This window comes from Macaca nemestrina, chromosome 2 (assembly GCF_043159975.1).
Source record: "Macaca nemestrina isolate mMacNem1 chromosome 2, mMacNem.hap1, whole genome shotgun sequence".
Lineage (NCBI taxonomy): Eukaryota > Metazoa > Chordata > Mammalia > Primates > Cercopithecidae > Macaca > Macaca nemestrina.
Window position 1 is genome coordinate 114,984,114 of NC_092126.1, and position 10,774 is coordinate 114,994,887.

General features: G+C 44.8%; 1 pseudogene; it reads right to left on the reverse strand.

Moving 5' to 3' along the window:
• Window positions 1-9,335: 9,335 nt before the first annotated feature.
• LOC105480632 (suppressyn-like) lies at window positions 9,336-10,561 on the reverse strand (annotated as a pseudogene).
• Window positions 10,562-10,774: the final 213 nt, after the last annotated feature.

Genomic DNA, 10,774 nt, shown 5'->3' on the forward strand with positions numbered 1-10,774 from the left:
GAGAGAGAGAAAGCACCAGCATAACAGTCATTTACCCCTGAAATAAGTAAAGGAAATGCACCTGCTTTCTCACTGTGTAACATATGCTTTATTTGAATTCACGGATCTGGGTTCAATTTATGGTTCCACCAGTTACTGGCTGTAAGATCTCACGTAACTCAACCACTCTGAGCTTCAGTTTCTTTTTCTTTAAAACTGTGGTAAAATTCATATAACATAAAGTCATTTTAAATGAGGAATTAAGTGGCATTCAGTACATTCACAGTGTTATGCAACCACCACCTTATCTAGTTTATTTCTTTTTTGAGACAGAGCTTGCCCTGTTGCCCAGGTTGGAATGCAGTGGTGCAATCTCGGCTCACTGTAACCTCCACCTCCTAGGTTCAAGCGATTCTCCTGCCTCAGCTTCCCAAGTAGCTGAAATTACAGGCATGCCCCACCAGGCCCTGTAATTTTTTGTATCTTTAGTAGAGACAGGGTTTTGCCATATTGACCAGGCTGGTCTTGAACTCCTGACCTCGTGATCTGCCTGCCTCCACCTCCCAAAGTGCTGGGATTTACGGGCGTGAGCCACTGTGCCCGGCTTTTTTTTTTTTTTTTTTGACAAGGAGTCTCACACTGTCCTCCAGGCTGGAGTGCAGTGGCATGATCTCAGCTCACTGCAACCTCCGCCTCCCAGGTTCAAATAATTATCCTGTCTCAGCCTCCTGAGTAGCTGGGAGAACAGGTGCACGCCACCATGCCTGACTTTTTTGTAATTTTAGTATTTGCCGTATTGGTCAGGCTGGTCTTGAACTCCTGACCTCAGGCGATCCACCCACCTCGGCCCCCCCAAAGTACTGGGATTACAGGCCTGAGCCACTGTGTCCAGCCTCTATCTAGTTTCAAAACATTTTCATCACCCCAAAATAAAATCCTGTACACATTTTTTCTTTTTTGTTTTACATTTTTAAAATTTAATTTAAATTTTAATTTTTTTTGAAATAGGGTCTGGCTCTGTCACCCAGAGTGGAGTGCAGTGGTAAGATTATGGCTCACTGCTGCCTCAAACTCCTAGGTTCAAGTGACTTTCCCACCTCAGCCCCAAAGTAGCTGAGAGCACAGGCACGTGCCACCACATATGGCTAATTTTTTAATTTTTTTTTTTTTTTTTTTTTTTTTTTGAGATGGAGTCTCGCTCTGCCGCCCAGGCTGGAGTGTAGTGGCGCAATCTCGGCTCACTGCAAGCTTCGCCTCCCGGGTTCACGCCAGTCTCCTGCCTCAGCCTTCCAAGTAGCTGGCACTACAGGTGCCTGCCACCACGCCTGGCTAATTTTTTGTATTTTTAGTAGAGACGGGGTTTCACCATGTTAACCAGGATGGTCTCGATCGCCTGAAGTCGTCGTGATCCGCCCACCTCGGCCTCCCGAAGTGTTGGGATTACAGGCATGAGCCACCGTGCCCGGCCAATTTTTAAATTTTTTGTAGAGATAGGCTAGGCTGGTCTTAAACGCTTGGGCTCAAGTTTTCTTCCCACCTCGGCATGAGCCACTGCATCCAGCACTTTTCACTTTTCGGATAATAGCTATGATTTCCCGAACTTTAAATTTTGATAAAATCCAATTTATCTATTTTTATAATGCTTTTTTCTTTTTTTATTTATTTGAGATGGAGTTTTGCTCTTCTTGCCCAGGCTGGAGTACAATGGCGCCATCTCAGCTCACTGCAACCTGTTTCTCAGGTTCAAGCGATTCTCCTGCCTCAGCCTCCCGAGTAGCTGGGATTACAGGCATGTGCTACCACGCCTGGCTAATTTTGTATTTTTAGTGCAGATGGGGTTTCTCCATGTTGGTCAGGCTGTTCTCAAACTCCCAACCTCAGGTGATCTGCCCACCTCGGCCTCCCAGAGTGCTGGGATTACAGGCGTGAGCCACTGCGCCCGGCCTTTATAATGCTATTTTATTTTATTTTATTTTATTTTATTTATTTATTTTTATTTTTATTTTTATTTTTATTTTCGAGACGAAGTCTCGCTCCGTCGCCCAGGCCGGAGTACAGTGGCCGGATCTCAGCTCACTGCAAGCTCCGCCTCCCGGGTTTACGCCGTTCTCTTGTCTCAGCCTCCGGAGTAGCTGGGGCTACAGGCGCCCGCCACCTCGCCCGGCTAGTTTTTTGTATTTTTTAGTAGAGACGGGGTTTCACCGTGTTAGCCAGGATGGTCTCGATCTGCTGACCTCGTGATCCGCCTGGCTCGGCCTCCCAAAGTGCTGGGATTACAGGCTTGAGCCACCGTGCCCGGCCAATGCTTTTTTATTGTGACAAAATATCCATAACAAAATTTATCACTTTAGCTTTTTAAAAAAATTTTTTTTTTTTTTTTTTTTCAGATGGAGTCTCTGTTGCCCAGGCTGGAGTGCAATAGCGAGATCTTAGCTCACTGCAACCTCCGTCTCCCAGGTTCAAGCAATTCTCCTGCCTCAGCCTCCTGAGTAGCTGGGACTACAGGCGCCCACCACCATGCCTGGCTAATTTTGTATTTTAGTAGAGATGGGGTTTACCACGTTGGTAGGGCTGTACTCAAACTCCTGACCTCAGGTAATCCACCTGTCTCGACCTCTCAAAATGCTGAGATTACAGGCGTGAGCCACTGAACCCGACCCACTTTAGCTATTTTTATTCATTTATTTATTTTTCTCAAGAGGGAGTCTTGCTCTGTCCCCCAGGCTGGGGTGCAATGGTGCGATCTCGGCTCACTGCAACCTCTGCCTCCTGGGTTCATGCCATTCTCCTGCCTCAGCCTCCTGAGTAACTGGGACTACAGGTACGTGCCACCACCCCCGGCTAATTTTTTGTATTTTTATTAGAGTTGGGGTTTCACCATGTTGGCCAGGCTGGTCTCGAACTCCTGACCTCGTGGTCCGCCCACCTTGGCCTCCCAGAGTGCTGGGATTACAGGTGTGAGCCACCGTGTTCAGCCCATTTTACCTATTTTTAAGTGTACAGTTTAGTGGCATTACATTCACATTGTTGTGCAATCATCACCACCATCGATCTCCAGAACTTTTTCATCTTCTCAGACAAACTCTGTACCTATTAAACAATAATTGCCCATTCCCCACTCCCTATGGTCTCTGGCAACCACCATTCTACTTTCTGTCTCTATAAAATTGACTATTCTAGGTACTTCATATAAGTCGAATATATAATATTTGTCCTTTTTATAACTTAATTAACTTAGCATAATTTCTTCAAAGTTCACCCATATTACAGCATGTGTCAGATTTTCCTTTCCTTTAAAGGTGAATAATATTCCATCAATTTATACCCCACATTTTGTTTATTCATTTATCTGTCTGTGGACACTTGGGTTGCTTCTGCTTTTTAGCTATGGTGAATTATGCTGCTATGAACATGAATGTACAAGTATCTGTTCAAGGCCTGCTTTTGTTTCTTTTGGATATATTTCCAGAAGTGGAATTACAGTGATGCTATGTTTAGTTTTTTGAGAAATGGCCATACTGTTTACACAGTTGCTGTAGTTTTTACATCTCTACCAGCAAGACACAAAGGTTCCAGTTTCTCCACATTCTCACTGAGAATTGTTATTTTCTGTTTTTTAAAAAATAACGTCCTATATTTTAAAACATCCATCCTAATAAATGTGAAGCAATATCTTTCTGTAGTTTTAATTTGTGTTCCCTATTTAGTGATGTTTGACATCCTTCCCCAAGTTTATTGGCCATTATATAGCTCCTCTTTGGAGAAACGTCCAAATTCTTGGCCCACTTTTGAATCAGGTGTTTGTTGTTGTTTAATTGTAGAAGTTCTTTCTGTCTTTACTTATTTATTTCTAGAAGCGGAGTCTCACTCTGTTGTCCAGGCTGAAGTGCAGTGGCACAATCATAGCTTACTGCAGCCTCAAACTCCTGGGCTGAAGTTATTCGATCTTCCAACCTCAGCCTCCCAAGTAGCTGAGACTACAGGTGTGCACCATCATGCCCAGCAGTTTTGTTTGTTTGTTTGTTTGTTTGTTTTTTTACTTTTTGAGAGCTGGGATCTCACTATGTTGCTAAGGGTATGTTACTTATGGGGTCAAGCTATCCTCCTACTTCAGCTTCCTGAGTACCTGGGATTACAGCTGTGAGCCACCATGCCTGGCTCCTGCAGAAGTTCTTTATATATTCCAGACACCAATCTCTTATCAGACATATAACTTGCAAATATTTTCTCCCATTCCATAGGTTGCTTTTTCACTCTGTTAATAGTGTCCTTTGATGCACACGAGTTTTTAATGTTGATGAAGTCCAATTTATTTATTTTACTTTGTTGCTTGTATTTTTGTTGTCATTTCCAAGAACTCATTGCCAAATCTAATGTCCTGAAGTTTTCCCCTCTATATTTTCTTCCAAGAGTTTTACAGTCTTCACTCTTACATTTAGGTTTTTTATGCATTTTATTTATTTTTATTATTTTTTTTTTGAGATGGAGTCTCGCTCTGTCGCCCAGGCTGGAGTGCAGTGGCGCAATCTCGGCTCACTGCAAGCTCCGCCTCCCGGGTTCACGCCATTCTCCTGCCTCAGCCTCCCGAGTAGCTGGGACTACAGGCGCCCGCCCCTGCGCCCGGCTAATTTTTTCTATTTTTAGTAGAGACGGGGTTTCACCATGGTCTCGATCTCCTGACCTTGTGATCCGCCCACCTCGGCCTCCCAAAGTGCTGGGATTACAGGCGTGAGTTTTATGCATTTTAACTTAATTTTTGTATATAGTGTAAGCTAAGGGTCCAACTGCATTCTTTTGTATGTGGATAGCCAATTTTCCCAGCACCATTGGTTGAAAAAAACTGTCTTTTTTTCCATTTAATGGCCTTAGCATCCCTGCTGAAAATCATTTGACCATATATGGAAGGATTTACTTCTGGGTTCTCTATTCCATTCCATTAGTCTATAAGGTGTTCTTTGTGCCAGTACCACACAGTTTTAATTACTATAGCTTTGTAATAAGTTTTGAAATCAGCAAGTGTGGGATCTCCAACATTGTTCTTCATTTTCAAGATTGTTTTGGGTATTTGGGGATCTCTAGAGAGTTCACATGCATTTTTGGATGGGTTTTTCTATTTCTGCAAAAATATTGTTGGAATTTGATAGGGATTGCATTGAATCTGTTGATCACTTTTGGTAATATTGCCATCTTAGTGACATCAAGTCTTTTGATCCATGAACACAGGATTTTTATTTGTGTCTTGTTTTTGGCAGTTTTGTAGTTTTCTGTGTACAAGTCTTTTTTTCTCCTTAGTTAAGTTTATTCCTTTTTTTTTTCTTTTTGCAATAGGGTCTTACTTCTTTGCCCAGGCTGGAGTGCACTGGCATGGCCATAGCTCACTCTGGGGCTCAAGCTATCCTCTCACCTCAGTCTCCTGAGTAGCTGAGTAGCTAAGACTATAGACATTCGCCATTTGGCTACTTTTTAAATATTTTCATGGAGACAGGGTCTCTTTACGTTGCCCAGGCTAGTCTCAAACTCCTCACCCCAAGCGATCCTCCTGCCTTGGCCTCCCAAAATCAGGTGTGAGTCACCATGCCTAACCTATTTTGCTCTTTTTGATGCTATTGCAAACGGAATTATCTTCCTTCCTTCCTTCCTTCCTTCCTTCCTTCCTTCCTTCCTTCCTTCCTTCCTTCCCACCCTCCCTCCCTCCCTCCCCCTCCCTCCCCCCTCCCTTCCTTCCTTCCTTCCTTCCTTCCTTCCTTCCTTCCTTCCTTCCTTCCTTCCTTCCTTCCTTCCTTCCTTCCTTCCTTCCTTCTTTCCTTCCTTTCTCTCTCTCTCTCTCTTTCTTTCTTTCTTTCTTTCTTTCTTTCTTTCTTTCTTTCTTTCTTTCTTTCTTTCTTTCTTTCTTTCTTTTTTTCTTTCTTTCTTTTCATATGGTGTCTCACCCTGTCACCCAGACTGTAGTGCAGTGGGTCAATCTCAGCACACTGCAACCTCTGCCTCCCAGGTTCAAGTGATTCTCCTGCCTCAGCATCCTGAGTGGCTAGGATTACAGGTGCCTGCCACCATGCTTGGCTAATTTTTGTATTTTTAGTAGAGACAGGGTTTCTTTTTTTTTTTTTTTTTTTTTTTTTGAGACGGAGTCTCGCTCTGTCGCCCAGGCTGGAGTGCAGTGGCCAGATCTCAGCTCACTGCAAGCTCCGCCTCCCGGGTTCACGCCATTCTCCTGCCTCAGCCTCCCGAGTAGTTGGGACTACAGGCGCCCGCCACCGCGCCCGGCTAGTTTTCTGTATTTTTTAGTAGAGACGGGGTTTCACCGTGTTAGCCAGGATGGTCTCGATCTCCTGACCTCGTGATCCGCCTGTCTCGGCCTCCCAAAGTGCTGGGATTACAGGCTTGAGCCACCGCGCCCGGCCCGAGACAGGGTTTCAACATGTTACTCAGGCTGGTCTCCAACTCCTGACCTCAAGTGATCTGCCTGCCTTGGCCTCCCAGTGTGCTGTGATTACAGGCATGAGCCACTATGCCTGGCCTATTTTCTTAATTTCCTTTGAATTGTTCGTTTTTAGTGTATACAAATTAAACTGAGTTTTTAATTTTTTTAATTTTTTACTTTTTAGATACAGTGTCTCATTGTTGTGTCCAGGCTGAACTTGAACTCCTGGTCTCAAGCAATCCTCCCGCCTCAGCCTCATGAGTTTGAGGGATTATGGGTGTGTGCCACTGCACCTGGCTTCAACTGATTTTTGTGTGTTGATTTTGTTTTTGTTTTGAGACAGAGTTTTGCTCTTGTTGCCCAGGCTGGAGTGCAATTGGCAATCTCGGCTCACTGCAACCACCGCCTCCTGGGTTCAAGCAATTCTCCTAGCTCAGCCTCCCAAACAGCTGGGATTACAGGCACCTGCCACCATGCCTGGCTAATTTTTTGTATTTTTAGTAGACACAGGGTTTCACCTTGTTGGCCAGACTGGTCTTGAACTCCTGACCTCAGGTGATCTACCCGCCTTGGCCTCCCAAAGTGCTGGGATTACAGGCTTGAGCCACTGCACCCAGCCTGTGTGTTCATTTTGTATTCTGCAACCTTGCTGCCTTTATTAGTTCTCACACTTTTTTTTTTTTTTTTTTTTGTAGACTCTTTAGGTTTTCTACATATAAAATCATGTCAGCTGGCTGGGTGTGGTGGCTCATGCCTGTAGCTCCCGCACTTTGGAAGGGTGAGGCAAGGCAAGAATATCACTTGAGGCTAGGAGTTCTGAGACCAGCCTGGGCACATAGTGAGACCCTTTCTCTACAAAAAAAAAAAAAAAAAAAAAAAAAAGCCTGATGTACCTATAGTCCCAGCTACTCTGGAGGCTGAGGCAAGAGCACTGCTTAAGTTTCCTGGAGTCCCAGGCTGCACTTAGCTACGATTGCATCACTGCATTCCAGCCTGGGCAACAAAGTGAGACCCTGTCTCTAAAAAATAAAGAAATGAATAAAAAATCATGGCCATCTGAAAATAGAGATAATTTTACTTTTTCCTTTCCAATTTGGATTTCTTGTATTTCTTTTTTTTTTTTTTTTTTTTTTGAGACGGAGTCTCGCTCTGTCGCCCAGGCTGGAGTGCAGTGGCCGGATCTCGGCTCACTGCAAGCTCCGCCTCCCGGGTTCACGCCATTCTCCTGCCTCAGCCTCCAGAGTAGCTGGGACTACAGGCGCCCGCCACCTCGCCTGGCTAGTTTTTTGTATTTTTTAGTAGAGATGGGGTTTCACCGTGTTAGCCAGGATGGTCTCGATCTCCTGACCTCGTGATCCACCCGTCTCGGCCTCCCAAAGTGCTGGGATTACAGGCGTGAGCCACCACGCCCGGCCTCTTGTATTTCTTTTTATTGCCTAATTGCTCTGGCTAGAATTTCCAGAACTATGTTAAATAGAAGCAGCAAAAGTGGGCATCTAAGCCAGGCATGGTGGCTCACGCCTATAATCCCAGCACTTTGGGAGCCCGAGGTAGGCTGGATCACCTGAGGTCAGGAGTTCGAGACCAGCCTGGCCAACACAGGGAAACCCCGTCTCTACTGAAAATACAAAAATTAGCTGGGCGTGGTGGCAGGCGCCTATAATCCCGGCTACTCAGGAGGCTGAGGCAGGAGAATGGCATGAACCCGGGAGGCGGAGCTTGCAGTGAGCCGAGATCACGCCATTGCACTCCAGCCTGGGCAACAAGAGTGAGACTTCGTCTCCAAAAAAAAAAAGTTGGCATCCTTGTCTTGTTTCTGATCTTAGAGGAAACAGTTTCAAGTTTTATACTTAAACATGACATTAGCTATGAATTTTTTCATATACAATCTTTATTATGTTTCTTCTCTATTGCTCGTTTGTTGAGTGCTTTTCTCATGAAAAGGTGAATTCAGATGCCTTTTTTTTTCTTGCCTAATTGCTCTGGCTAGAATTTACAGTACAATATTAAATAACAGTGGTGAAAGTGAGCATCTTGTCTTATTCTGGTCTTATGGAGAAAGGGTACAAAGGTTTCAGTATTTCATCATTATGATTTAGCTTTGGGTTTTATATAAATGCCCTTTTCAGACTAAATAACTTTCTTTCTTTCTTTCTTTCTTTTTTTTTTTTTGAGAGGGAGTCTCCCGCTGTTGCCCAGGCTGGAGTGCAGTGGCACAATGTCAGCTCATTGCAACCTCCACCTCGCGGATTCAAGGGATTCTCTTGCCTCAGCCTCATGAGTAGCTGGGATTACAGGCACACACCACCATGCCTGGCTAATTTTTTGTATTTTCGGTAGAGATGGAGTTTCACCATGTTGGCCAGGCTGGTCTCGAACTCCTGACATCAAGTAATTTGCCCACCTCGGCCTCCCAAAATGTGTGATTACAAGTGTGAGTCACTGTGCCTGACCAACTTTCTTTCTTTACTAGTTTGCTGAGTATTTTTATCATGAAAGCTGATCCTGCCACCAAAACTTTGGCTCTACAGTGATTTGAGAGCGGCTACTGACTGAGCTGTTGGGAGTCACTAGGAATGGTACATCCTGGCCTTCCCAGACAAACCCTCGAGTCCAGCTAGGACTACCTCTCTCTTGTCTTTCCCACATCCATGCCTTTTGTCATGCTGTTCTTCAATCCGAGTCCTCCTCACCCTTAAAAGGCCTTCTTCAGCAAGTCTTCTTCCTTTGTACAACACTCCCACCTTATGCATTCGCCAAGTCAGTAGTCAGGTTTAATTGTGCCTATGAAGCAAGTACCTTGCCAGTGATAAGGTAGCCATGAGTAAGCTTGGATTCCACATATCCAAAAGAATCCATTGGGGCAATCCATTGTAGGCTGGTGTTCATAGGATTTTCCCATAGTGCACTTAGGCGGGGGTATGTGGCATAAGGGTTAGTGGTATTTGTACAGTTCCAGGCCCTTTTTGATGGAACACAATTGAGGTAGCTTAAGTTAGAGAGAGACCAGGCTCTGTGGAGTAACCTTGGCCACCACTCGGCTGTGGAGGCGTTGACTGTTAGGGTTTGGTGACAAGTGCTTTCACCTACAATGCAATGGGTTTTATTAGTCCACTTGTAGGATATGCACACCATCCCTCTTACTGGGTTGGTAAGTGTCCAGGACTGCAGGCATTCCTGAGGAGTGAAAATGAGGCTGTAGTTTTGGGATATTAGTAAGGGGGAATGTCTATCCCATACCATGGCCACTGTTCACTCATACAGGCTCCCCCGCATACCCAGCAATTGGACACATTCATGGTAAGCACGATGCGTTCTCCTAGATCTACAAACAGGTTTTTCTTGGCTTGGGAAGGGATATGTCTGCTCGTAGTTTTTTTAATAAAGGGATGGAAATACTATGGGTGGTTTTGGGTGATAGTTGTTGGCTTTGGCTTTTGCTTTGGCTATAAACTGTTCTCTCTTTATGTCCTCTAGCACTTGAGTATTTACTCCCCAGTGTCCAATTTTGGTGAAGCAAAGCCACTGCTTCCCTTTGGGGCATATAGCCCCATTACGACTGCCAGATACTCCTAGATTTTTTACTTTATAATAACTTTTCCCTGATTCAACACATTTTTCAACTAAGGTTCCATAGCAGGATCTTTCTATATGGGTATGGTAAGTAAAGGACTGTTGCATTTTTTCCTCCATAGTAGAAAGACTGATAACACTCACGGCAACTTGAAGGGCTGCTGTGGACAGCAGGGTGGCTACTGACAGCATTAGGATTGTGATGAGGGATATTCCTGTATTAAGGCTTTTGGTTGGGGCCAGGCACGGTGGTTCATGCCTGTAATCCCAGCACTTTGGGAGGCCGAGGCAGGTGGAACACGAGGTCAGGAGTTCAAGACCATTCTGGCCAACATGGTGAAACCCCATCTCTACTAAAGATACAAAAAATTAGCCTGGCGTGGTGGTGCACACCTGTAATCCCAGCTACTAGGGAGGCTGAGGCAGTAGAATTGCTTGAACCTGGGAGGTGGAAGTTGCAGTGAGCCAAGATAGCAGCACTGCATTCCAGACTGGGCAACAGGGTGAGACTCCGTCTCAAAAAAGGAAAAAAAAAAGACTTTTGGTTGGAAGTGAGGCACAGCAAGTGGTTGGGTAGATACACGCCATTTCTGGAAGCAGGTAATTAGTCTTCCCTGTGTTTATGCTTTCTAGGGGGTTTTTGGTTTTAAGAAGGTTTTTTGGTTAATTTCAGCATGGTAGGAGAAATTGTGCTTGATGACCACTTAACTGTTAATGTTTTAGAGGAAGACGTAGCCTTTGGGATGAGTTTAACCCTGGTGTGATGGATCCAGTGGGGGAGTCCTTGGACTCTCACTACAG